The sequence below is a fragment of the Gopherus flavomarginatus genome, chromosome 3, assembly GCF_025201925.1.
Source record: "Gopherus flavomarginatus isolate rGopFla2 chromosome 3, rGopFla2.mat.asm, whole genome shotgun sequence".
In the NCBI taxonomy this organism is placed as follows: Eukaryota; Metazoa; Chordata; order Testudines; family Testudinidae; genus Gopherus; species Gopherus flavomarginatus.
Genome location: NC_066619.1, coordinates 122800972 through 122828457, shown reverse-complemented (window position 1 = coordinate 122828457; position 27486 = coordinate 122800972). Strand labels below are relative to the sequence as shown.

The window sequence follows — 27486 nt, the reverse complement described above, 5'->3', positions numbered from 1 at the left end:
CATTAAGAACATTCCTAGTTTGTCACACACCCTTGCTGCAATTTAAGCCCATTGCTTCTTGGCCTATCCTCAAAGGTTAAGAAGAACAATTTTTATCCCTCCTCCTTGTAACAACCTTTTATGTACTTGAAAACTGTTATCATGTCCCTTCTCAGTCTTCTCTTCTCCAGACTAAACAAATCAAATTTTTCCAATCTTCCATCATAGGTCATGTTTTCTAGACCTTTAATCATTTTTGTTGTTCTTCTCTGGACTTTCTTGTTTGTCCACATCTTTCCTGAAATGTGGCACCCAGAACTGGACACAATACTCCCACTGAGGCTTAATCAGCGTGGAGTGGAGTGGAAGAATTACTTCTTGTGCCTTGCTTACAATACTCCTTTGAATACATCCCAGAATGATGTTCGCTTTTTTTGCAACAGCGTTACACTGTTGACTTATATTTAGCTTGTGGTCCACTATTACCCCCAGATCCCTTTCTGCAGTACTCCTTCTTAAGCAGTCATTTCCCATTTTGTATGTGTGCAACTGATTGTTCCTTCCTAAATGGAGCACTTTGCATTTGTCCTTACTGAATTTCATCTTATTTACTTCAGATCATTTCTCCAGTTTGTCCAGATCATTTTGAATTTTAATCCTATCTTCCAAAGCGCTTGCAACCTCTCCCAGCTTGGTATCATCCGCAAACTTTATAAGTGTACTCTCTCTGCCATTAACTAAATCATTGATGAAGACATTGAACAGAACCGGACCCAGAACTGATCCCTGCAGGACCCCACTCGTGCCTTCCAGCATGACTTTGAACCACTGATAACACTTCTTTGAGAACAATTTTCCAACCAGTTATGTAAAAGGGTGACAGAATAGTGTAACAGCAAGAAAAGCAACAGATAAAATAGGCTATAAATACCAACCAGAGGTCAGCAGAGCACTAAATCCTTCCTGGTTACAGACTCTCTTGGCTTCGTTCATGTCAATCAGGAGGGATGTTGAAAATGCTTAGCTTTTAACCAGAAGTACAATATATTTGTCCTTTTGGCCTTCTCAAGGGCTGTACTGACACATCATTCACCCAGTGAAATGTAGCAATTTGAAGAGGCTATTTGACACATTTGAGTTATTTCAGCATTAACCTTTGGGAAAGCTAAGAATTTTTTTATTTTTGACAAACTGGACAGCATCTCATTGAGCAGTCAACTCAAGAAGTCTAGCGCTAAGAAGGCTTCAATCCAGTGTGAAAGTCTCTGGCCAGCTGCATGCTTTTCTCTTCATCTCGAAGCACTCACCCAAAATTTGGTAAAGTGTCTATTTCCAGAAAATTCAAAGAGTTCATCAGCTTTGGGTTCAGCACTTATAAAGCTTTATGGTTCAAGCAGGGTTCCTAATTATTATTAATTTGTATTGTGGTAGCGCCAAGAAGCCTCAGTCATGGATCAAGGTCTCAGTGTGCTGGGTGCTGAACAAACAGTGAACAAAAACTTACAATGTAAATAATTATTCTCTGTAAAGAGAACTGCTGTCCCATGTATAACACTGCTAAGCATTGTGAGAGCCAACGTATTTGGAAATCAAAGCACTACACAACATGCCTAGGCCTGGGGGGCTGGACTAGATGACCTCTCTAGGTCCCTTCCAGCCCTATATTTCTGTGATCCTTTGTGGCACTGTATCTGTCATTGTGATATGGAAAAGGACCAGCCCTATGAAAAATAATAGTGAGTGAGTGGGACTTGTTTAATGATCTTACATTCGCTAAATGCTTTGCACCTTTCATCCAGATGGATCCCCAAATGCCTTACAAATGTTATTAGAGCATGGGTCTGATTTGCCAAACTCCACCACTAAAGATCATTTGTCCCCTGGTGTTGCACTTACAGAAGCTCTTAAGTTCTCCACGTAGGTGGGGTTCCCAGCCCTTTCTTATGTCAAGAGTACAGGGATACAGGCAAGAGCTCTGGTGTTTTCCCTGGGCTACGTTTCTTTCCTCTCTGCAGGGAGTAAATTCCAGTCCTCTTTCAGGATTATTTCATATCCCATTTAAAACCTTAGCTTTGCAGGGCTTCCTTGTTTGTGGGACATAGGTTTTGGTTTCTCTTTCCACTTGTCTACTCCTGTCAGCCCCTTCTCTTCAAAAAAAGTGTGAGTTTGTCATGTCTTTTGCTCTCCTGGACACAACCAGCTCCTAAATACCCATGTTTACTAACTACATACCAACGTACAGGGCCTACCTACATAGGTATACATTGCTTCTCTGTTCAATTTTGGTGACTTCTGCATTAGAAGGCAGGGAAGCCCACTAGTGGGCCCCCAAGCTATGTACAGGGATTCTGCTCAGTTCCTGTACACTACAGAACTAGGTGGTTCAAATTTTGGCCCTGACATAAACTTTGCTTAAGCAGATTTTTGGAAAGAAAAATTTGCTTTTAATTGGACCCTGCTTTGGAGCAGGGTCATCTGAAGCGCCAAACATGCAAATCTACAATTAAACAGGGCCAGCTCCAGCTTTTTTGTCGTCCCAAGTGGCGAAGCGAAAAAAAAAAAGATAAAGCCGATCAGCAGCACTTCGGCGACAGCTCAATCGCGCTGCTTTGTGCTTAGGGGCAATTCGGTGGAGAGTCCTTCGCTCCCTCTCTTCCTCTTCGGCGGCACTTTGGCGGCAGCTCAAAGAGGAAGAGAGGGACTGACTTGCCACCGAAGACCCAGATGTACCGCCCCTTTCCATTGGCCACCCCAAGCACCTGCTTCCTGTGCTGGTGCCTGGAGCCGGACCTGAATTAAGTACATTTTGGATTGGTACTTGATTCTGATTCACCATGTGTTTAAGTATGTCTTGACTAAGTCAGTCTCCAACTAAAGCATGCTGAGTCTGACTGATTTCACCCTCTGTAGATAAGTAACCATTGTGTCCACCACTGATGGGCATCCTGAGGTGAAACACATCAACTGGTCAAACACACCGCACTATTGCACAGCAATTTTGAACAAAAACCAGAAAATTATTTCTTACATTCTTTACACCCTGTTATTTTCAGGTTCTTAGAACTGATGATAGAGGAAAATGGGAACGCCTGTGGCCTTGCGTGCTTTATCTGAGCTCAGAGCGTAATATTCAGACTGAAGCGTGATGTGTTCCACTAAAGATGCTTAAAAGAGGTTCCGTGCAGTACTTGTCACAGCACAAGGGATTGAGATCTCCATTACAATCCACTGGCACTGAAGCAAAGGCAGCTTAATTTAAGCAGGTCTAATGGTACAACATGGCTTTAAAATCCTCTAATGACAAGTCTTTGCGGAACCAAAATCCTAAAGCATGTGAGTAGAGCTGCTGACTTCAAGTTACATATATGCTTAGGTCTTTGTACAATTGGGGCCTTGGGCTAAGATTATCAAAAATGGATGCCTAAAGTTAGGCTCCTAAATCCATAGTTGGGTGCCTAAATGAGTGACCTAGAATGCTGAGCATACTGCAGCGTCCATTTGTGGTCATTTTAACATTAGTAATAGTAGTATTGGTCACTATCTGTATTACAGTGATGCCTAGAGCCCACAACCAAAATTATAGCCCTATCGTGCTAGGTATTGTACAAATATGTAGAGAGAGACCATCAGTGCCTTGACTATCTTCCACTTTAAATAGATAAAAGAATGGAAGAGGAAACAGGCACAGAGAGGTGAAGTGATTTGCCTAAGGTCAAACAGCAAGTCGGTGGCAAAGCCAGGACTAAATGCCAGGTCTCTAGGGTCATTCCTGCTTAATACCTATCCAAAAAATCTACTTCCCACATCTCTTCATGAAAGTATTGTTGCTTGGGTATTAACTGCTGTGCTGCCTGTGATAGCAGAAGGGCTGAAAACAGTTCACCAAAGCCCGGTTAATTTTCCCAGAATTCTCTTATGCAAATGTGATGGCTGAGCCACTTTAAGGGAATGCAGTCTCATTGCTGAGCCTGTAATTGTTTACTATTCAGGCTGCATAATGATATTGCATGTCAGGAAATGACATAGCCATCACATTTTTATTAGGTGCATATGGAAGGCTTAAATAATTTGAGTGCAATGCTTACAATTTTCTGGAAAATGGGAGAAGAAGAAACATAATTTGGTGGATCTAAGCAACAATAGCATTATATACCAATAAAAAAAGTCATCTTCTAATGACACTTACGTTGCTCTTCCAGCTGGCCATGACTGCGCAGGTCAGGAGCTGAGACTTCTCCTTCCCTGTATTTCTGTTTTTTCTACACACTTTCTCTTCCTAACTCTTCCATTCCTGCCATTTCCCCTCACCCCATCTCTACTCCAAATTTAAAAAAAAACCTATGCAACTGCAACACGATGTCTCTGAGGCTCTTTTTGGCAGCAGGGATCAAACCCAGGATCTCTGATTCTAAAAGCATGAGCATCTACTACCTGAGCTTGAGAGACCCAGCTCTGTTAGGGCAAAGTCAACAGCAGGTTCGTAAACCTCTATGTGGGCCTGCCACTAGAGTGGGACAGAGTCATGAACGTTAAAGTGAGTTACATAGCTGACAAAACTCTGCCAGTGGCTCCAAGTTCACCAATGTGCTACCCCCTCTTTCTTCTCTTGAGTCTCTTACGGCACGTTTTCGCTACAAAATGTTACCATGTGTGAACAGAGTTGTGAGAATGGAGTTAGGGAGCATGATGATGACCATAACTTTGTAAGTGGTGTAAACCAGGAGAAATGATCCTCAAGGTTTAATTATGATGAACTGACTTGATGCCAGATGTGATTTATCCTTTGTCTACACTAACCTCCCAGTCATCATCAGTAATACGTTGGGTAACTCAGTTCTCCTCGCTCACATTCAAACACACTCTAGTTCTGTAGTGTAGACCAGCTCTTGGATACTAAAATCTACACAATGTAGAGATTGTCTCTTCCTCTGTGTACATTGAGCACCCCGCACAATGGGGCCTCCATCTTGACTGGGGTCTTTGGGCATGGTCATAATATAAATGATTACAATTAATACTGGTAATATATTTAAAGGTTGTGGGAAGTAATTAAATATATTGGACAATGAAAGTGGAATCAGTGGTGGGTTATTTAATCTGTTATGTACATGCAGCAAAATAGCATGTTGACTGGGGTGTCATTTTAGTTACTGAGAATGGCCTTAAACTAGAATGCAGGGATACGGTAAGTATAAACAATATATATAGCATTTTCACCTCACTCCACTACCACCCCTTTATAATTATGCTACTTGAAATGCTAGCTTGGGTTTCTGATATCTAAACACTCACCAGTCTTAGTTTAGGAGATCAAATGAGCTGTAAGGGTACATATAGCCAGTATTGTATGGGTTGGCTTATTCAGCCATTTTTAAATTAGAAAAGTAGTGCGTAATGCCACCAGAGTGGAATTGGCTAGCTCCTGCACGGTATCAGTGTAGACAAAGACAATAAAATCAAAGCAAGGGAATGATAAAATGTATTAGAAGCTGCTGTGGTCTGGGCTATGTAACTTCTCTTTTCTGGTTCGTTCTCAAATGCCTGATCAAAAGCAAAATGGGTCCAAACTGAGATCTCAGCATGGTGTAGACACAGGACTTTTGGTTGGACCCATCTCTAATCAAAAGAAATAGCAGCTTAGGCGGAAGTAGCTTCGTCCTTTATTTTCTGTGCCCTCCATCTTTTGTTTCAGGATTTTATGTCTGGCTCTTGGTGTGGACCAACGTTTTCAAAAGTGGCTAATGACTATTAGGTGCTCAGCTTGAGGCAACATGAAAGGCCCAAATTATCAGAGGGCTGAACACTACCCTCTGAAAATCAGGGCCCTTTAAGGTGTCTGTGTTAGCGACGCCTAGAATTGGCACACTCCAAATCACTAGTCATTTTTGAAAGTTTAGGCAGTGGCTCCCTCTCGTGCATTTTCCTGTTTCTTTGGGTATGTATATGCTGCAATCAGACATCTGGGGCTGGCCCATGTCACCTGACTCAGGCTCGCAGGACTCAGGAAGCAGTGTAAACGATTGGGCTGGAGCCCAGGCCCTCATACCTGCAAGGGGGAAGGATCCCAGAGCTCCAGTCTGAGCCCAGTTGTCTGTACTGCAGTTTTATACCCTCGTAGCCCATACCCCAGGAGCCTGAGTCAGCTGGCACAGGTGAGCCGTGGGTATTTTATTGCAGTGTAGACATTACCTTTATTGCTGGAAGAAATGGAGGGGAAGGAGCAGCATTTGAAATTTGGTCTAGTGTGTTAAATCCAGTTGCATAGCCCGAGCGGTGAGACCAGAGTGATTATGGTATTTTGGGCTGGGAGGGGGCTCTTGTCCCCTCCTAATGGAAGATTGGGATGTATAATCATAAAACCCTAAAACATTGAATATACTGCCCCCTTAATCAAGTGATGTTGAATTAAACAGAATTGTGGAATGTGTGCGTGCACGATAGAGAGAGAGATACTCCTTGGCATTCCCAGTGGCCCAATCGTCAGTATAGTACAGAACCCCACACCTGATATGTCTCCACTTACTATGGGGATTGGTTCTGGCATAAGACTCTGAGCCAAGGCCTGTTGAAGTCAATAGGAGTCTATCAGAGATGTCCCACACAATATCTTGGGGTTTGGACCAGACCCGATATGAATGAAATGCTACATGACTTAATGTTACAAAAGCAAAGAAATTGTGCAGAAAAAAAGACATTTACATAATAAAATACTGTACCAGGTGGCTATTTGGCCAGTGCACACTATAAAAGCAGGGCTGGACAATCAGCTTAATTAAAACTGCAGTAAGTTATGGTAGCCCCTGGGCTGTTACAGAAGCCCAAGAGGCTGATATTGTGCATTAGTTTGTTCACTAGTACTTTTGTACTAGGAACCATGGTTTAAAGTTCTGGCTCGGGCCTTGCCTACACTACAGGGAAAAGTCAATGTAAACTACGCAATTTGAGCTATGTGAATAGCGTAACTCAAGTTGACGTAGCTTAGATCTGCTTTACTGAGGGGTCCACACTACGCAGTGTCAACGGGAGATGTTCTTCTGTCAACTCCGCTTACTGTTCTCGATCTGGTGAAGTACAGGAGTCGACAGGAGAGTGATCTGCAGTCGATTTAACGGGTCTTCATTAGACCCGCTAAATTGACCACCGAGACATTGATCACCATATGTCAACCCCCCGGTAAGTGTAGATAAGCACTCAGCTGATTAAGGCTGTGCTCTGTTCAGAACGTCAGCTGAAATTGTTATGCCTAGAAAATTTGGTTTGACAAAAATGGACCCACAGAGGATCTGGAGGAATGACTTAGTAACAGTGCTTTATGTGGCCATGCAGAAGATCCAAGGTTTTATTTCCAAGCATGTGTTTTCACTCTTGTCATGTTTAGTGAGCATTCAAAAGTAGGATGGTTGGGTAACAAGCACACCTCTTTTATTGACTGCATGAGCGAGGAGCTTCTTAATGCACCTAGACCACACTGGGCATGTTATTTGGCTAAACATGTCTATTAGCATAGCTACTATCATATTAAGAGCTTATCTCATTAACATAGTCCCACCTAACAAGTAGCATGACACTGTTCTCTTTGCAACTTCCTGGGTGGCCAGAAAGCTTGGACCACCATGGAGACAGCATGCCCAGCTCCCATATGGTTCTTGGGTCTTAACAGTGATCTCGTCAGCTGACTATGGAGCAGCAGTGATAGACTCTGAAGGAATCCTTTCTAATCCTACCTAGCATCATGCTGGCTATGTTAGACTTCCAAGGTTTTAGGCTGGGAAACCTCCAATGTGGAGGGAGAATTCTGCCTGGGGGAAATAAAAGCAGAGGTACGATTTGCCTGTTCATTGAGTTTCGTATTTGCGTTATACATTTCAAAAGCAAATCAGGGCCGAGAGCCAGGATATCCAGAGTTCTAGTCCGGCTCTCATACTGATCCATTCTGTGGTCTTAGACAAGTCTGGATCCGTTTTTTTCCCTCTGTCTGAAGTGAGGATAATGTTGACCTCACTGGAATAGAGAGTTAGGCAATGTCCATAAAGCGCTTTGAAAATACAAACAGCTGTTAAGTATTGTTATTACACTGGGAAATCTAGTGTGCTCAATCTGTATCAGCATTTGAATGTCTCACACACAGAAAGCAGGCTGCCACATCCGAAAGCTAAGGGGAAGTCTCTTTGATGTGGAGCTGAGCGGCTCCGCAGTAGTGAGCTAATCCAGCCAGGCTGTAAGCATTAAAACACAAAACCTGACTCTACGTCTGATGCTATTCACTTACGTTTTCTCTACTGTTACTTTACTTATATTGAAAAACGTAAACAAGAAACTGGACACTAGTCGAGTATCCAAATTAATGCTGCAAGTTTCCCTACAGCATACCTGGTCGTTGCTGAGAACTGACTGGACAGAACAGGACGCACCCACTCAGCAGCAGCAGGGCACTTCTCGTTTCTCTTTCCAATAATCTTCCGTCTCTCAGTGAAAACTAACCAGCCTTGTGGGGGATGTTTATCAGGGTACAATCAAAATGGCTACAAAAGAAAAATAAACTTACCTCCGCAAATTGCAGCCATGTTGATGCTTATCCTTGTTTTCACCAATCAGGAATCAGTATTTAATAGGGAGTAGGTGGAGGAAATGAGTTCCATTTCACCTCTGGAGGTCTGAGTCCAAATCTAATTTAAGGTTGCAGTGATCACTCAACCAAGCCTCTAGTGGAATCAGTATTTTAAGGTTCACAACATTCTTAATGGTGATTATAATAATATTAGGATCATCTAAAAGTTATAGAACAAGGTCAGCTTTTTATATCTTGTTTCTTTTCAGGTTGAGCCAGCAGTAACCAGGGCCGGGTTCAATATCTAGGGGTTCCTTTCCGTTGATACAACACTGAACCGACTTGAGCCCCCACCCAGTAATCTGGGGAAATTACACACCACCACTGGGTGCCTCTGAGAGGCAATGCTTCCCCACTCGAAAGCACAGAGTCAGTGTAGAAAAGAAACTTTTAATAAAAGGAAGGAAGTAACTCAGAGTTAATTTGGGAAAACACCACAGACAGGGTTCATAAACATAAATCATGAGTAAAAAACCCACCCCAAATAGGTTGGGCAGTGTCCTTTTCCCCTCAAGTTCTTAAGTGCAGCAACATGAAAGTCCCTTTAACGTGCCTGACCCTTCTCTGCACCCCACTCACAGTTGCTGTCCTTGGTCAGTGCAGCCCCAGAGTTCAGAGGTGCATCTGCAAAGTTCACCTCCCCATTGGGTGGGGTAAAGAGGCATCTTACTCGCTCCACTAGCTGCTCACCAGCCACCTGCTCACCACTCTCACCACGCCCCTCCACCAGCCTCCCCACTGGCTGCTCATCACGCCTCGTGGCCGCCGCCTTGCTGGCTGCTTGTCACGCCTCTCCACCACCATCCTGCATTCATTCAGACCCTGCTTACTACAAAGATATTTAAAGAGTCATGAAAGGGAATGTGCAGAGCTTTGGAAAAATGACTGAGTAAAGCCAAGGCCAAATAAATCCTACATTTCTCCTTCCCAACAGCAGAGAGGCACAATAAACCTTGGACAATGAGTGGAAATGTGACTGCACAGGGAGTTACTACAATTAGATTTCAAACATAGTGTAAGCAACCTACAAGGCAGTCACCATTCCTCTCTAATTCCATTTTTGAGGGTACAGATCAAGGTTACAGTTAGAACGGGTGAAAATGTTTTTCAATTAAAAAACGTCTTTTTGAAAAAATCAAACCTTTTGCAGACATTTTCTTTCAAAATGGGGAAAAAACAGAAACTTTCCACTAAAAGTTTTGAAAAAAACAAAATATTTTCATTTATTTTAATAAAAAACCCTCAGAAAAAAACCATTTCCCAACCAACTCTAGTTACAGTGAAACAAGGTCAAAGTTAACAAGCAATGCAAATAATCCTGGAGGTGTCCCATTGTAGGCACTGGAGTGCCGTATTCATCTATCCTATTTGAGTGGTATTCAGGGTTATCAGTAATAATAGACAAATCTATGTTAGGTTTAATACCACTGTCTAGCTTTGTAGTGTTCTGAGCACCTGCCATGTAAAACTGATAGCAACAGCACAGTCCCTAGTGGACTTCATGGAGTCTCTGGTACTTCTCCTTTTTCAAGGTTAGAACTCTGCTTGAGGTAGGGTTTTAGTTTTTATTATTTTGGGGATGGATGTAGAGGGGGAAAATGGTAAAAGTTTAGGGATAAAAGGGGTGTCTGTGGTGCGATTGTCATTGTTATGATGGAAAGGTGTTTTCAAAGAGGAAAGTTTTGCAGTGTTTCCTGAAGACATGCAGTCTGTGGATTTACCTGATTGCCTTTGAAAGGTCACCCCATAGTCAGATCCTCTCAACCACAGTCTCTCTCGATTCAGAAGTCTGACAGCCATATAGAAACTAAACATTTGGATACTCCTGTGAAGTTCAGCCCAAACCAACTTAAGTTCCTTGTTCCGCAGATCTGGTCTGGAAGTCTTTGAAAGTTCTGTCTTGTGATGTTTAAGTACATCCATATTCAGGCCCAACCAAAAACAGAAAAAAAATTGTGTGTCGGGGCTTGTCTACAGCAGTGTGTCTACCCACACTCCAGGACCTTCACTGCGCTGTCGCAGTGTCTGCATGGAAGGTTCCTACATGGCAAGCTGGCTTGCTGTAAATTCATACCCTGGCTTGCCGTGCAGTGGCTCACCATTTAGGCGAGCCCTTAAAGTCATCTGAATTTTTCCACTTACTAAGGGCTTAGTTTGGTTTGTGGTTTGGGCAGAGACCCTGGTTGGGGTTTGTTTTATCCTAACCATTTCATTCAACCCTAGTTATGCATCAGGGGTCCATAAATCAGGATACTGAGGGTGAAATCCTAGTCCCAGTCAATAGGAGTCTTTTGAGTTATTCCAAGGAAGCCAAGAATCCACCCTAAGAATCTTGCCCAGGCTTTTCAGTGAAACCCTTGTTAATTATGTTGCTTTTCAAAAGTGGCAATGAGGCAACTTTTCAGAAGGAAATGCCTTCCCGTATTCATCACTTTTTATTAGGAGCTGTTGCTCTGGGAGCAGCGCCATCCTTTTATTTTGCTTAAGGTGGGCGGTGATTTTAATTAAGTGATCATTCTTCGGGTGTACCATGTTCGCTAGACTCTGTGACCAAGTGCCTGTAATTACGCATGCTAAGGGCAATCAGATCATAGCTCATATTTCACTCTGTAAGCTGTTCCAGGAGTCCGGGAGCAACTTTCCCACTCATAGGCAGCTTGGCATTGTTCAGTCTCAGTTATAACCCTTCAGCTAGGCTGTGGGGTAAGGACCAAGTGTACTTGCCTGAGTACCAGCATCTAGAGACTGTCCCTGGGGAGGCAAGACGGAGTTATAAGAACTATAGGGGCTCTGTGGGGAGCATGTGTACCATATTGGGCTGGGCAGCTGATATGGTTCACTCAGCTGCACCTGTTGACTGTCACTGGACAGTCTGCTATACTGGCCAGTACTACTGTAGGTCTTAACATAAAATCTAGTGTGATACTTGCTTTAAAAGGCACACACGCATTAATTTATTTAAGCAAGTCATAACAGTTGATGCGCGTGCATAGGCGGCACTCTCTGTAACCTGCCAGTCTAAGATATGTGACTAAATTGTACACGCTCAACATGCAAACAGTTCGTTGTATCCATATATTTCTCCCACACAGAGAGTGACTTGCTGTCTTGCATAGGAGTGATGTAAGCACGAAATCTGTCAGGTTCCAGTGGGTGGAGCAATTCTAGTGGTTGTGGATCTATAAAGTTCTGTTAAAGGAAGTTCTATTCTTTTTAATGGAAGTCTCTCGATTAGGTCGAATTCCTTTAAATCCTTAAACATAGTTCCTGGAGTATGGTTGTATGCAACCAGCTGATCTGGAACCAGATTGCTGGCACTTCAAATTAAAAAGGTCATAAAGCAGTTTTTTAACTGAGAGCTGGGGGAAAGCGACAGGTGCGGAGGAACACATGGTTCGGACAGACATCCCTTAGGGGAGGATCTATTAATGGAGATCTGTTATGTCCTAGTAAAGAGTAGAGGATGGAACATGATAAAATACAGGTAGGATCTGATGAGAAACAGTCAAATGAAAAAAGAAGTCACATTCAATTACATCAAGTAATAGCAGACAGCTAAGAAGTGACAAATTTTTAAAGTGCTTATATACCCGTGTTAGGAGTCTGCATAATAAGATGGGTGAACCAGAGTGCCTCGTATTCAATGAGGATATTGATATAATAGGCATCACAGAAACCTGGTGGAATGAGGATAATCAATGGCAAACTTTTATAATGGTCAATCATCTTTATTTTTTTTTTCTACAAGGTGAGATTGCAGGCATTACCAATACATGCACAGGCATTTTAATCACTTTATTACAGGAATATAAGGCCCCAATGGGACACAGTAGTACCAGGGTACAACATATATCGGAAAGACAGAACAGGTCGTGCTGCTGGGGGACTGGCACTATGTGTGAAAGAAAGTGTAGAATCAAATGAAGTAAAAATCTTAAGTGAACCAAACTGTATCATAGAATCTCTATGGATAGTAATTCCATGCTCTAATAATAAGAATATAGCAGTAGGGATATATTACCGACCACCTGACCGGTGATAGTGACTGTGAAATGCTCATGGAGGGGCTATAAAAATAAAAAACTCAGTAATAATGAGGGATTTCGACTATCCCCATATTGAGTGGGTACATGTCACCTCAGGACGGGATGCTAGTCCTGAAACCCACCAGAGTAAAGGCAATTCTTGATTTAGTCCTAAGTGGAGCATAGGATCTAAGAGGTGAATATAGCTGGACCGCTTGGTAATAGAGACTATAATATAATTAAATTTAATATCCCTGTCGTGGGGGAAACACCACAGCAGCCCATTACTGTAGCATGTAATTTCAGAAAGGGGAACTACACAAAAATGAGGAGGTTAGTTAAACAGAAATTAAAAGGTAAAGCACCAAAAGTGAAACCCTACAAACTCCGTGGACAATTTTTAAAGACACCATAATAGAGTCTCGACTTGAATGTATACCCCAAATTAAAAAACATAGTAAGAACCAAAAAAGTGCCACCGTGGCTAAACCACAAAGTAAAAGAAGCAGTGAGAGACAAAAAGTCATCCTTTAAAAAATGGAAATTAAATTCTAGTGAGGAAAATAGAAAGAAGCATAAACTCTGGCAAATGAAGTGTAGAAATATAATTAGGAATGCCAAAAAAGAATTTGAAGAACAGTTGGCCAAAGACTCAAAAAGTAATAGCAAAAACATTTTTAAGTACATCAGAAGCAGGAAGCCTGCTAAACAACCAGTGAGGCCACTGGATGATGGAGGTGCTAAACGAGAACTCAAGGACAATAAGGCCATTGTGGAGAAACTAAATGAATTCTTTGAATTGGTCTTCATGGCTGAGTATGTGAGGGAGATTCCCAAACGTGAGCCATTCTTTTTAGGGGACAAATCTGAGGAACTGTCCCAGACTGAGGTGTCATTAGAAGAGGTTTTGGAACAAACTGATAAACTAAACAGTAATAAGTTATCAGGATCAAAGGGTATTTACCCAAGAGTTCTGAAGGAACTCAAATGTGAAATTGCAGAACTACTGTAACCTATCATTTAAATCAGCTTCTGTAGCAAATGACTGGAGGATAGCTAATGTGATGTCAATTTTGAAAAAAAGGGCTCCAGAGGTGATCCCAGCAATTACAGGCCAGTAAGCCTGCCTTAAGTACCGGGCCAACTTGTTGAAACTATAGTAAAGAACAAAATTACAAGACACAAAGATGAACAGAATTTGTTGGGGAAGAGTCAACATGGTTTTTATAAAGGGAAATCATGCCTCTTCAATCTACTAGAATTCTTTGAGGGGGTCAACAAGCACGTGGACAGGGGGTATCCGGTGGATATAGTGTACTTAGATTTTCAGAAAGCTTTGACAAGGTCCCTCACCAAAGGCTCTTAAGCAAAGTAAGCTGTCATGGGATAAGAGGGAAGGTCCTCTCATGAACTGGTAACTGGTTAAAAGATAGGAAACAAAGGGTAGGAATAAATGCTCACTTTTCAGAATGAAGAGAGGTAAATAGTGGTGTTCCCCAGGGGTCTGTACTGGGCCCAGTCCTATTCAACATATTCATAAATGATCTGGACGTGTAGAGTCCTACACTTGGGACAGAAGAATCCCATGCACTGCTACAGACTGGCTAAGCGTCAGTTATGCAGAAAAGGACCTGGGATTACAGTGGATGAGAAGCTGCATATGAGTCAGCAGTGTGCCCTTGTTGCCAAGAAGGCTAACAGCATATTGGGCTGCACTAGTAGGAGCATTGCCAGCAGATTGAAGGAAGTGATTATTCCCCTCTATTTGGCACTGGTGAGGCCACATCTAGAGTACTGCATCCAGTTTTGGGCCCCCCACTACAGAAAGGATGTGGACAAATTGGAGAGAGTCCAGCAGAGGGCAATGAAAATAATTAGGGGTCTAGGGCACATGACTTATGAGGAGAGGCTGAGGGAACTGGGCTTATTTAGTCTGCAGAAGAGAAGAGCAAGGGGGGATTTGACAGCAGCCTTCGACTACCTGAAGGGGGTGTTCCAAAGAGAATGGAGCTTGGCTGTTCTCAGTGCTGGCAGATGACAGAATAAGGAGCAATGGTCTCAAGTTGCAATGGGAGAGGTCAAGGTTGTATATTAGGAAAAATTATTTCATTAGGAGGGTGGCGAAGCACTGAAATGGGTTTCCTAGGGAGGTGGTGGAATCTCCATCTTTAGAGGTTTTTAAGGCCTGGATTGACAAAGCCCTGGCTGGGATGATTTAGTTGGTGTTGATCCTGCTTTGAGCAGGAGGTGGGACTAGATGACCTCCTGAGGTCACTTCCATCCCTAATCTTCTATGATTCTATGGAAAAAGGGGTAAATAGTGAGGTGGCAAAATCTGAAGATGATACAAAACTACTCAAGATAGTTAAGCCCCAGGCGGACTGTGAAGAGCTACAAAAGAATCTCACAAAACTGGGGGACTGGGCAACAAAACTGCAGATGAAATTCAATGTTGATCAATGCAAAGTAATGCACATGGGAAAACATAATACTAACTATACATATAAAATGATGAGGTCTAAATTAGCTGTTACCACTCAAGAAAAGGATCTTGGAGTCATTGTGGATAGTTCTCTGAAAACATCCATTCAGTGTGCAGTGTCAGTAAAAAAAAAAAAAAAAAAAAAAAGTGAATAGAATGTTCGGAATCATTTAAAAAGGGATAGCTAATAAGACAGAAAATATCATATTTCCTCTATACAAATCCGTTATGCCCACATCTTGAATGCTGCATGCAGATGTGGTTGCCACATCTCAAAAAAGATATATTGGAACTGGAAAAGGCTCAGAAAAGGGCAACAAAAATGATTAGGGGTATAGAACAGCTTCCATATGAGGAGAGATTAATAAGATTGGGACTTTTCGGCTTGGACAAGAGGCAACTAAGGAGGGATATGATAGAAGTCTATAAAATCATGACTAGTGTGGAAAAAGTAAATAAGGAAGTGTTACTCCTTCTTAAAACACATGAACTAGGGGCCACCAAATGAAATTAATAGGCAGCAGGTTTAAAACAAACAAAAGGAAGTCTTTTTCACACAATGTACAGTCAACCTGTGGAACTCCTTGCCAGAAGATGTTGTGAAGGCCAAGACTATAACAAGGTTCAGGAAAGAACTAGGTAAGTTCATGGAGGATAGGTCCACCAATGACTATTAGCTAGGATGGGCAGCGATGGTGTTCATAGCCTCTGTTTGCCAGAGGCTGGGAATAGACAACAGGGGATGGATCACTTGATGATTACCTGTTCTGATCATTCCCTCTGGGGCACCTGGCAGTGGCCACTGTCGGAAGACAGGATACTGGGCTAGATGGACCTTTGGTTTGACACAGTATGGCCATTATGATGTTTGGCACTGTGCTCTGTGCTCCCTGCTGGAGAAATGGGATTCAGGAACACAATAAATGCAGACACATATTTCCGGCCTTAGGGTACTGCTCGGCTTTTTCCCTCAGGACACTGCTCTCTCTGGGTGAATCAGTATTGCTTCTTAATAAGAACCTGTTCTGTAGATCAGAGACACCATTCTTTTGTGGCTTTCAGGCTGTTTGGAGTTTCCCAGATATCCCTAGTTGCTCTCTTGCTGGAGTCTGTCCCTAGGGAATGAGTCTATTCCATGCCCAAGAGCAAAATACTCAGGCATGTCCCATGTACAGCAGCTGACTGACTGGTGTGGCTCCAAAAGGGAGCTCCATCCTTCCAAGCCAATGTCCCAGTTCAGCAAGAGAGGGATGGGACACTTCAGCAGAAGCTATATTGGCTGTTGACTCCATTCTCTCCTTTACCTCCCATCATTCAAGGAAATAGCTGTGAACTGTGGAAAGGGGTGGGGAGAAAGCCAATGAAAGTAACATCTCTCATTTAGATGGGTTATATAAAAGGTGGTTGCTACTCCTGTCCCACAGATGTAGTGTGAACTCCTATGACTGTGCCCCATGCTGCCCAGGCACATCCCATCTGTGATGCTGACCACTGCTTGGAGCACTACTGGTGCTCCACTCTTGTGCTCCGCAAACCCACCTCACTTGTGGAATTACACCTGCTTTTCTCTCACTCATTGTCTGTTCAGGGCAGGGACTGTCTCTCACTGTGTTTGTACACCACCTACCAAGATGGGGTCTTTTCTCTGGTGGGGCCTCTAGGCATTAAATGTAATACTAATAAAGAACAGTAATAATACAGCTTGACCCAGGAAGAATAGGCATCCGTATCCTTGTTGTAGCTATTTCCTGCAGGTAGTTTAGGTGTAGGGGCACCCTGCAGTGTTCTCTCTTACTCCAAGGCCACCACAGGTGGAGTAGCCACAATGTCCTCTTTGGGGCTGGACCCAGATCCCAAACACCCAACCTTCAGGTGTTTGAAATCCAGATCCAAATTTGGATTTTGTTCTCGAAGCCTATCTGGAGGTAAGTGGTTTATAAGGGTGTAACAGGGTGGTAGTTTCTAGTACCCTGCATAGGAATTCAGTATGTAGGGTGATGCTGCCACTCCGTATAAAGATGGAGTAAGTACTGCTGACTTAGGCTGGCAGGAGCCAATCAAAGTACTGGTGTACGTGAGGCTGGACTGTCTCTCCAGGCAGTGAGCTGGGGTCCAGGACGAAGGTGGAAAGCTGCAGGAAAACTCTAAGAAAAGCAAGGCTAGGTGGAAAAGCCCAAGCTGTTTTTGTTTTGTCATTGTTTGAATTACAAATAAACTGAAACCCCAAGGAGAGCGGCAGGATGGACTATAAGTAGCGTGTGTATGTGCCCTGTTTGGAGCAGGCTGGAAACTTGTTTTCACCTTGTTCTGAGGTATCTCAGATTACATGCTGATGGAAGCAGGAGACTAGAACGAACCCCTAACTTGCGACTGAAAGCATTATATGGGCTACTCATAGCAATGAGATTTGCACCAAGTGCAGTCATGTGTGGGCATATCATGTGATACAATCTGATGTACTTGGCAATGTGCTGAGATGCACGTTCCCTGCTGTAAATACAAGAACGCGCATTTACTTTTATAAGTGTGCATTGATTATTCCAAAGTAGCAGCAGGCGTCTTGCCACCAGCCATTGAGGAATGTTTATTCTACTCTGTTAATGGCACATCTTCAAGTCCCCCCTCCCCCACCGCCTCAGTTCTGTAATTTCTATTGTATTCTGTTTACAATTGCAGAAGATGCTTTGAATCACAGTTTACAAGGAGCATCCAGTACTAGGCTGCATTGTTGTAACTAGCAGAGATGGTTGCTTGTAATTATAGTTTTTCCCTCTCCTGAAACACAATAGGAAAATAAAAGGATCGGCCATGTGGAAATGAAAGAGAATGAGAGAACCAGTCACTTAAAAAAATTAAGCTTGGTTGCCTGTATTTTTTTTTCCAGTGAAATGCTAGCACTGAGCATAGGAGCAAAAGAAAAAAAAACCTCTACATATTTTATTTCACTGTAAAATAGCTGGTGAAGTCACCACAATGAAGACTCTGTTCTTCAAAGTGCCTGGCTGAGGGGGAAAAAAATCAGAGAGGTTTTAACTTGTAACAGAGCATTAGGTTCCATGAAGGGTGGTTTCTCTGGGATTGTGGTAAGTGCAGGTTGCAGTCATTAGCACAATCACAGATGGTCTCTTCCTCCCAAAGTGCAGAATGCCCCTGAACCAGAAAAAAAATTCAACTGTCAGAATCCTTTTTTGCTACCATAAAATCAGCCTGGCTTAAATATACAGGGAATAATAGCCACCAACTGTGCTTGATAGAGAAAATAATGCCTTGCTGAAGAAACCTACATGGCTGTTTGATCATATCTCTCTGCAATTATTTTCTGTACTTGTCTGCAGAATACCATGCCCTGTAATTTTCTTTTGTTAGTGCCATTTTTTTTGCATTTATTTCCAATTAACACCACAGTTAGTTCCTCCCCCTTCCACCTGCTCCTCCTTAACTCGTTAGAATATTGCAGTGATGAAGCAATGGGAAATCTGTGCTCGGAGACTTACTAATACTTGGAGCACCATACTGCCAGTTAGCTGTGGTGTGATTCCCACCTACTCACCACAACATTTTTGCACCTTCTTCATCCCCCTGATTTTGTCATTGGATTCAGGTGCACAATTTCCCATTGAAGTCAGTGGGAGCAGCATACACAGGCTTAGTTCTGTGGTCTAGATTTCACCTTTGTTTTACATGGCCTGGGTGTGGAATAAGGGTGGGGAGGAATGAGGCTCTGACCCACCACAGCTCTGCCTAGTAAAACCAAACAGCGCTGGGGGTTCCAGGCATGGTGTAGAACACACACCCTGCAATCTGAATATTTCCCTCTGTGAACAAACAGGCATGGAGCGGCGGAAGGGGGCGGGAAATGGATAGAGTCATGCAGAGCTGGCCAGGTGTGAGGAGAGAAATACGCTGAAAACTTTTCAGAGGTTTGTTGTAACTTGCTGCCCCAGCCTGAGATAATGACGGGACAGGGAAGGCATTGCGACTGGGTGCCTTTATTCAGGACTGAGTCTAACTGATCAATCTAGCATTACGTTGGTATACCCCAACCATGTGGCACAGTGAGCTGAATGCCTCTGAGCCTAAAAGCGGGTGGCCTGCACTGCTCTCTTCTATAGCCAGGCTATTTCAGAGTGCATCCAGTGATGTCAGTGGATTTACTGTGGGGTTACACTGAGATCATAAGCAGGCATGAAATCCAATGTTTTCATATTTGAGGGCTTAGATTTATGATCTCAAGCTACATTTAGGCACCTGAGTAAAAGTGCCTTGATTTTTAGAAGTGCTGAGCACCCAGGCCCCCTGCTGAAGCAGTGGGAGCTAGCAGTGCTCAGCACCTCTGAACAATCAGGCCATTTTTATTTGAGTCCCTGACTTCTTTCATTCAAGTTGAACATTTTGGCCTAAATCTCATTCTCAAGAAGCAGATTTCAAAATACAGAGGCAACAAGAGTGACCCCGCTATTCAAGCTGTTTCTTTTTGCTAACAACTGATTTGTATATGTGAAGAAGTAAATGAATGCCCTAACTTTGCCATTTGTCTCATTAGTTTGGGTAGAGATGGGGATCCAAAGCTGGAATCTGATTCCAGATCTGAGTGTTCCCAAACATTCAGGACCTGTTTAGATCCAGAGGTTTGGTTTAGGCCTAGATCTTATTTAGGGGAGTCTACCTCTTGCTGAGGGTTGTATTCTTCAAGAAGCAGAGAGTCTGAGCTTTCAGTGAAATGCTTTTATTTAACTATCATATCCACAACCTAACTGGACTGAATGTCTGTATTGTCTTCATCTCTCTCTCAAGCCTATTTCTTGTTACCTCTTAAGGCGACACACAGCATCCACAAGATGGCGCTATGCCACACTGGGGTCAGAGCAGTCTGTAACTGACTACTTTTGACTGCTTTCTCCACACGTCATGTTTCTCTGCTGGCTGGGGTAGGAAAATATCACTGGTGTGCAGAACCTAGCAGTTTTGCTTTGCTTGGAGTTAGGGTGACCAGATCAGGGCCGCCCAGAGGATTCCGGGGGCCTGGGGTCTGGGGCAGCGGGCAGCCCTGCTTCGGTGGTAATTCGGCGGCAGGGGGGGTCATTCCGTTCCGGGACTCGCCGCCGAAGTGCCTCGAAAACCCGCGGCCAGGGGTCCTTGCTGCCAAATTACCACTGAAATGGGACACACCGCCAAAGTGCAGCCGGGTCTTCAGCAGTAATTCGGCGGCAGGGACCCCCCGCCGCGGGTCTTCGAGGCACTTCGGCGGCGGGTCCCGGAATGGAAGGGCCCCCCGCCACCGAATTACCACCGAAGATCTGGCTGCACTTCGGAGGCGGGTCCTGCTTCAGTGGTAATTTGCCGGCAGGGGTCCTTCCACCCCAGAGCGGAAAGACCCCCCGCTGGCAAAGACGGGGAGCGGAAGAAGCTCTGGGGGCCCGGGACCTGCAGGAGTTTTCCGGGGCCCCCAGAGCGAGTGAAGGATCTCGCTCCAGGGGCCTCGAAAAACTCTCGTGGGGGCCTGGGGCAAATTGCCCCTCTTGCCCCCCCCCCCAGGCGGCCCTGGACCAGATGTCCTGATTTTATAGGGACAGTCCTGATTTTTGGGTCTTCTTCTTATATAGACTCCTATTACCCGTGACCCCCTGTCCTGATTTTTCACATTTGCTGTCTGGTCACCCTACTTGGAGTTTATGCGACCATTTCCTTCAGTTCCAATTCACGTGGAACCCCATGTTTACACAAGTTTCACTTGGAGTTTTGGGTAAAGTTTCTGAGCAAAACCCACCAAGTTTCACATCAAAGCCAGGGGTTTTCATAATTTTGATGCAAACTCTTTGAACAAGCTTGCTTACTTAAAGTCTACCCTCTTGGTTTTCATGCAGCCGATATGCTGCCTGTGGTCCCCAAGAATCATAGTTTGAAACAGTCATAGAAAAATTGCTTGATTCAGATGTTGCCAGTCCTGCACTGATTGGGGAATTCCAGTAATTGATGAAGTGTGATCACCATTTGCCAGAAACATTGTACACAACTAAATGCTTTGTCAGCTACCATATTTCCATCCAGCAGTGCATGATGCTTTAGTCTCTGAGCATTCCAATCCAGAAAGGAGAATATACCATTATCAGGAATAATGCAAGGAGGTTATTTATGCCGGGTAATTTATAGATACCAAGGTCAGAAGGGACCATTGTGATCATCTAGTCTGCCCTCCTGTAAAACACAGGCCATTAAAATTCACCAAAATAATTCCTAGAGCATATCTTTTAGAAAAACAGCAAATCTTGGTTTAAAAATGGTCAGTGATGGAGAATCCACCATGACCCTTGGTAAATTGTTCCAATGATTAATTACTCTCACCATTCAGAATTTACACATTATTTCCACTCTGAATTTGTCTTGCTTCAGTTTCTAGCCATTAGATTGTGTTATACCTTTCTCTGTTAGATTGAAGAGCCCATTATTAAATATTTGTTCCCATGTAGATACTTATAGCCTGTAATCAAGTCACCCCATAATCTTCTCTTTGTTAAACTAGATAGATTGAGCTCCTGGAGTTTATCACTATAAGTCTGGTTTTCTAATCTTTTAATCTTTCTCCTGGCTCTTCTCTAGACCCTCTCCAATTTTTCAGTATCCTTCTTGAATTGTGGACTCCAGAACTGGACACAGTATTCCAGCAGCCATCTCAGCAGTATCATATATAGGGGCAAAATAACCTCTCTATCCCTACTCAAGATTCCCCTGTTCATGCATCCCAGGATCACGTTAGCTGTTTTGGCCACATTTTCACATTGGGCGCTCGCATTCAACTAATTATCCACTACAACCCCAAAATCTTTCTGTCACTATTTTCTAGGATAGAATTCTCCATCTTGTATGTATGGCCTGCCTTCTTTTTCATATGTGCATACATTTACATTTAGCTGTATTAAAGCACATATTGTTTGCTTGCACAGTTTACCAGCTGATCAGATTGCTCTGAATCAGTGACCTATCCTATTCATTATTTAATACTACTCGAATTTTTGTGTCATCTCCAAACTTTATCAGTGATGATTTTATGTTTTCTTCCAGGTCACTGATACTAACAAATAGCACAAGGCCAAGAACTGATCCCTTTAGGACCCCACTGGAAACACACCAGTTTGATGATGATTCACCATCTTCAGTTACATTTTGAGACCCATCAGTTAGCCCATTTTTAATCCATGTAATGTGTGCCGTGTTCATTTTATATTGTTTTAGGGGTTTTTTTTTTAATCAAAATGTCATGTGGTACTAAATCAAACCCTTATAGAAGCCTAAGTGTATTACATCAATGATATTACCTTTATCAACTAAACTTGTACTCCCATCAAAAAAGATATTAGTGTTAACTCTATTGTCTGAAATAATAATACAGTCTTTACTTGTTATAAAATAAAAATTAGACATCCATTTAAACAAAATTGCCTGGGATAAACCTATTTAAAGCATGTGTTTTATTTTCTTGTTAACAAGAACCTTAGCAAATTAGTATCTATTAAAATAATATGCCCACTTAAAAAAGATATTTTCTATTCAGGGAAACACAATGTAGAACACTTTCTTACAGGCTCTAATTCAGGAAAGCATCTAAGTGAATGTGAACTTACTTCAGTGGAGCCAAGATTTCACCTAACATCTTCAGTACATGGCCAATCCTGAAAAGACTTTCTACTGAACATATTGCTCACTATATGTGACTAGCACCAGGTGCAGAACACAGCAGTGAGTCCGGTGCTTGATAGTAATATTGGTAGTATGCGGACATGTGATTGAATAACTTCTTATAACCAGAGTTGCAGTCTGTGCATTGCTGATGTATTCCCATTAGAGCGTTTCATTTTACTTCACTTTTCTGCCTTTTGTTAGAACTGGAGTCCACCATACTCGCTACAATTACTACTAGCGATTTTGCATTTATAAAATGTACATCAGTGAAAATGGTTAAATATCATTCACTTGTGATCAAATTTATTATAAATGTGTTATGATTTACTTTTAACCATATCACTGAAGTACATTATATGACAAGGCAATATACTATAGAGGTGGGTTTTATGTTGTGCAAACCAGCTCACCACTAGGAACTGGACTGATATCGCAAAATTCCTTTCACATGAGCCATTGAGTAGTTATGCTAGGGTAACAGCTTTCACTGACTGTGAGCAATCTGGGCTGGATTTGAAGTAGTGACCTAAAAGTGACAGTCTCCTATATCCAATTACCAATCCCCCTGAGCCATACAGTCTTCAGAAGAAAAATATCTTTAACATGAGATACCTCCTCCAGTAGCCTAGGTCCATAGCGCAAGACCAAGAGAAGGAGAGATGCAGTCAGGCTGACTGAGAACTGGACAAGTGGAAACAGGATTAATATTGTGATTTAATTCTACAGATGCCCACTAGTTAGTAAGTGGTTCAATTATTTTAGCGTGTTCTCTCTTGTTGCCTGAGGGGAAAATACTCTAAGTGCTTTGCTTTCTTAACAACAACAAAAAAGACATTTTTTTAATCTATGTTTTATTAGGCTCTCTTGTCATATCCATTATAAGGCATGACACAACCAGCCAATGAAAATAGCTTGGTGATTTAGATCATATTTTATTAAGTGCTTTCTTTGCAATGAGTAAAAAAATAGGTCAATTAAGTGTTAGGAAGTAGGTATTTCAGATTAGCCCATGGTGCTTCAGGACAACAGGATTCAAACTCCCACACAAATCAAATCAAATCAAATCAGAACAGGAAAAACTTACTGGATGAGAACAGGGGGGAATTATCCTTATTATTAGAATATTGTTGCCATTAACAGAGGCAGCTCTAATCATTTTAATCTACTATCTTAAATAGACAAACAGGCTCTTTTAGGAAAGAAAGCATAAAATAGGAGAATACAGGATGGGACCTGATGAGTCCCTTGCTCCGTAAAGCTACAATGTTATTTCCGCAGTACCCAAAATTGCAAGAAGCCACCATGAGAATGTTGTTCTTTTTGTAACCCCTGAACCATGCAGTTTTCTGTTCTTATCAAAAATGCAAAAAGGAAAAAAAAATCTCCAGTGGATATCACTTTATACAGAGGGCCATTCCCCCACCCCCAAAAAAGTGCATGCACATGTTATCTGTGCACACCCATTGTCAGACACAAATGGGCATGTGCATGCCACAGTTCAGGTAGTTGCAAAATTACTCGGTACAGATTTTATATGTGCAACATTTAAAGTGCATGAAATTAAAATGTGTACGTATAGGAGCCTGCACTATATAAGCTTTTTTTTTTATGCAATTATCACAGAAATTAGAGATGGAAAAGACCCCTGAGTCCATTTCTTTGCAAATATGAGATTTTTCTGTATGTATTATATGTCTTCTAGTTAGAGGACCAGGTGTCCAGTTTTCAACCAGAATACCCGATCAAAAAGGGACCATAGCAGCTCTGGACAGCACCGCTGACCAGGCTGTTAAAAGTCCACTCGGCGGTGCTATGGAGCTAAGGCAGGCTAGTCCCTGCCTGTCCTGGCTCCGCGCTTCCCCCTGGAAGCAGCGAGAATGTCCGTCTCCGAAACAGGGGGCCACGGGGCTCTGCGCACAGCCCCCAGCACTACAAGCAGCGGCTCTGCACTTCCACTGGCCAGGAACCGTGGCCAAAGGAAGCTGCAGGCAAGAGCAGCACGCAGAGCCACCTGCCACACGTCCACTTAGGAGCCGGACCTGCTGGCCGTTCTGGGGTGCAGCATGGAGCCAGGACGGGCAGCAAGCCTGCCTAAGCCTCCCCACAGCACCACTGACCGGGAGCCACCGGAGGTAAACGCATGCCCCAACTCTGAGCCCCAACCTCCTGCCCCAGCCCTGAGCCCCCCCAACCCAAAGCCCCCTCCTGCACCCTAAACTCTTCATCCCTGGCTCCACCCCAGAGCCTGCACCCCCTACCCCAGCCCAGTGCCCCCTCCCACACCCTGAACTCTTCTGTCCCAGCCAGATGCCCCGTCCTGCATCCCAAACCCCTCATCCCCAGCCTCACCCCAGAACCCACACCCCTAGCCAGAGCCCTCACACCCTCCCACATCCCAACTGCCTGCCTCAACCTGCATCCTGAACCCCTCGCACCCTGAACTCCTCATCCCCAACCCCACCCCAGAGCCTGCACACCCAGATGGAGCCCCCACCTCCTCCTGCACCCCAACCCCTGACCCAGCCCAGAGCCCCCTCCCACATCCTGAACCCCTCTGCCCCACCCCCTGTCTGGAGCCCCCTCCTGCATCACATGCCACTCATCCCTGGCCCCACCCCAGAGTCCACACTCCTAGCCAGAGCCCTAACCCCCTCCTGCACCCCAATCCCCTGTCCCAGCCTGGAGCCTTCTCCCCCCCCAAATCCCTCATTTCTGGCCCCACCCCAGAGCCTGCACCCCTAGTTAGAGCCCTCACTCCCCTGCACCCTAACCCCCTGCCCCAGCCCAGTGAAAGTGAGTGAGGGTGGGGAAGAGTGAGCCACCAAGGGAAAGGGAATGTAGTAATGGGGGGCAGGGCCCAGGGAAAGGGCAGGACAGGGGGCATGGCCTCAGGGAAGGGGTGGGGATAGGGTCTTCGGTTTTGTGCAATTAGAAGCTTGGCAACCCTATTTCTAGTACTTTGAGCAACTGCTTCAGAAGTACTAAATAGTGGGGTTTTACCGCTTCTCTTGGAAGACTGTGCCACGGCCTGACAAATCTCATCATCTGGAAAGTCTCCAGTCAGCTACTCAGTTTTCTGGACATTTCCGCTCCTCTAATTACCTCCCTTTATGCCTACTCTAATTTACACTAAGACTCTTTTACATTGTGTTGGTAAAATAAAGGAGCCTTATGGTGAGTGTAAGTTCTCCTTACACTCATTTGAAGGCTCCTTTCCATTGCTAGACCAGTGTACATAGGAATCAGATCCTCTCTCTTTCATTGTATGTTGTAGATAATGCTGGTATGTATGTGCTTTACAACTGGTCAGAAAATGGGCTTTTTTACTGTGGAAAATTTTTACTTTTCAGTGAAAAATCAGAAACCAAAATATTTCACCCATAAATGTAAATATTACAGTTTGGATAACGCATTGCTGTACCTTATGGGAGTTTTACTCTGGGTGCCAAATGCTCCAGATCTCATTGTAGGCTGGACTCCCGAATTGGACTACATCTCCCATGATGCACCCTACTTTCCATTGTGAAGGGAGGCAGTTGCATCATGGGAATCCCAGGCCATGATGTCCAGATCATAGAGGAGAATGAGGATAGAAAGAAAATAAACTACAATTCTCATGAAGCACCACAGCAAGATATCCCATAAAAGGAAGTATTTCAATTAGGTGTTTGATTTTTTTTATAAAAAAATAATTTGTCTGCAGAAAGCAGGCACTTTTCAAGAAATTTCATTTAGTAAAAACTTAGTTTCCCATCAAAAAAATTTAGAAAAATTTTGACCGGCCCTAATATACTTACAGATTTTAGTTAAGTCTGTGTGTGTGTGTTTAAGTATATAATTCACTGTATATGTAGAGGAGATATCTATGTAATAAATTACAAAGTCACTTATTATTGTTCAAACAATTATTCATAATTGTTTGACCACCTTATCTGTCCTCTGTTCATTAATCCAGCTCTCTCATGGTTTGTTTTAACATCTGAAACCCCTGAGTGGTTCCAGGCAGCTTCCATTTTTTTAATCAACCTGTTACAAAAATGTTTTCTCCACCCTATAAACATGGACACTTTCCTCAAAATTACCCCTGTTGAAGGTCCAGGATGGGCAAGATTCAGTCCCAGACAAGTGACATCTTTTGTCTACATATCTGCAGGGCTGAGAGGTGTAAACCACTGGAAAAAGGAGAATTCCCAGGATCTCAGTGGGACACCCAGAACTGGTGTCTGTCACTGCAAAGCCCCAAAATACAAAGTTGTGACTTTTTTGGTGTAACAAAACTAAGGTCACTTTTAGAAGTTTTTAGTGGCTTCCTTTAAGGTTTGTAAAGTTGGGCTCATGGTAACTAAAACATATGGCTTCACAGGTGGAGGGATGTGAAAAACTGACCCAGTAAAAATTGATTTGTGGGTATTTGTGTCTTTCTGCATCCATCTCCTCACAATTTCCCCCATTGCTCAACCTGTTTGTGAAGAGGGAACTGCTCTGAAGCAACCCAGGGGGAGGGAGGGGCAGAAGAAATAGCCAATAGCCTGCTTCAATTGATAGTATGAGGGAAAGCTGGAAGAGGCTATCAATGACTGTCTAGCAACAGCAAGGGATTGAGAAGAGGAGGCCAGTATTCCCTTGCTGCAGGGGAAAAGAAGGATCCACTGCCTGCTGAAGTGGATGTTGCATCTATAGACCTGCTGAAGTGCCAGGGTCTCGGTGAGTGAGAT

At 43.4% G+C, this 27486-nt stretch overlaps 1 protein-coding gene across 4 annotated transcripts in view; it reads left to right on the top strand.

Moving 5' to 3' along the window:
- PALM2AKAP2 (PALM2 and AKAP2 fusion) overlaps positions 1-27486 on the top strand; it is a 526924-nt gene that overhangs the window by 164253 nt on the left and 335185 nt on the right. The gene's annotated exons all lie outside the window — the stretch shown is intronic.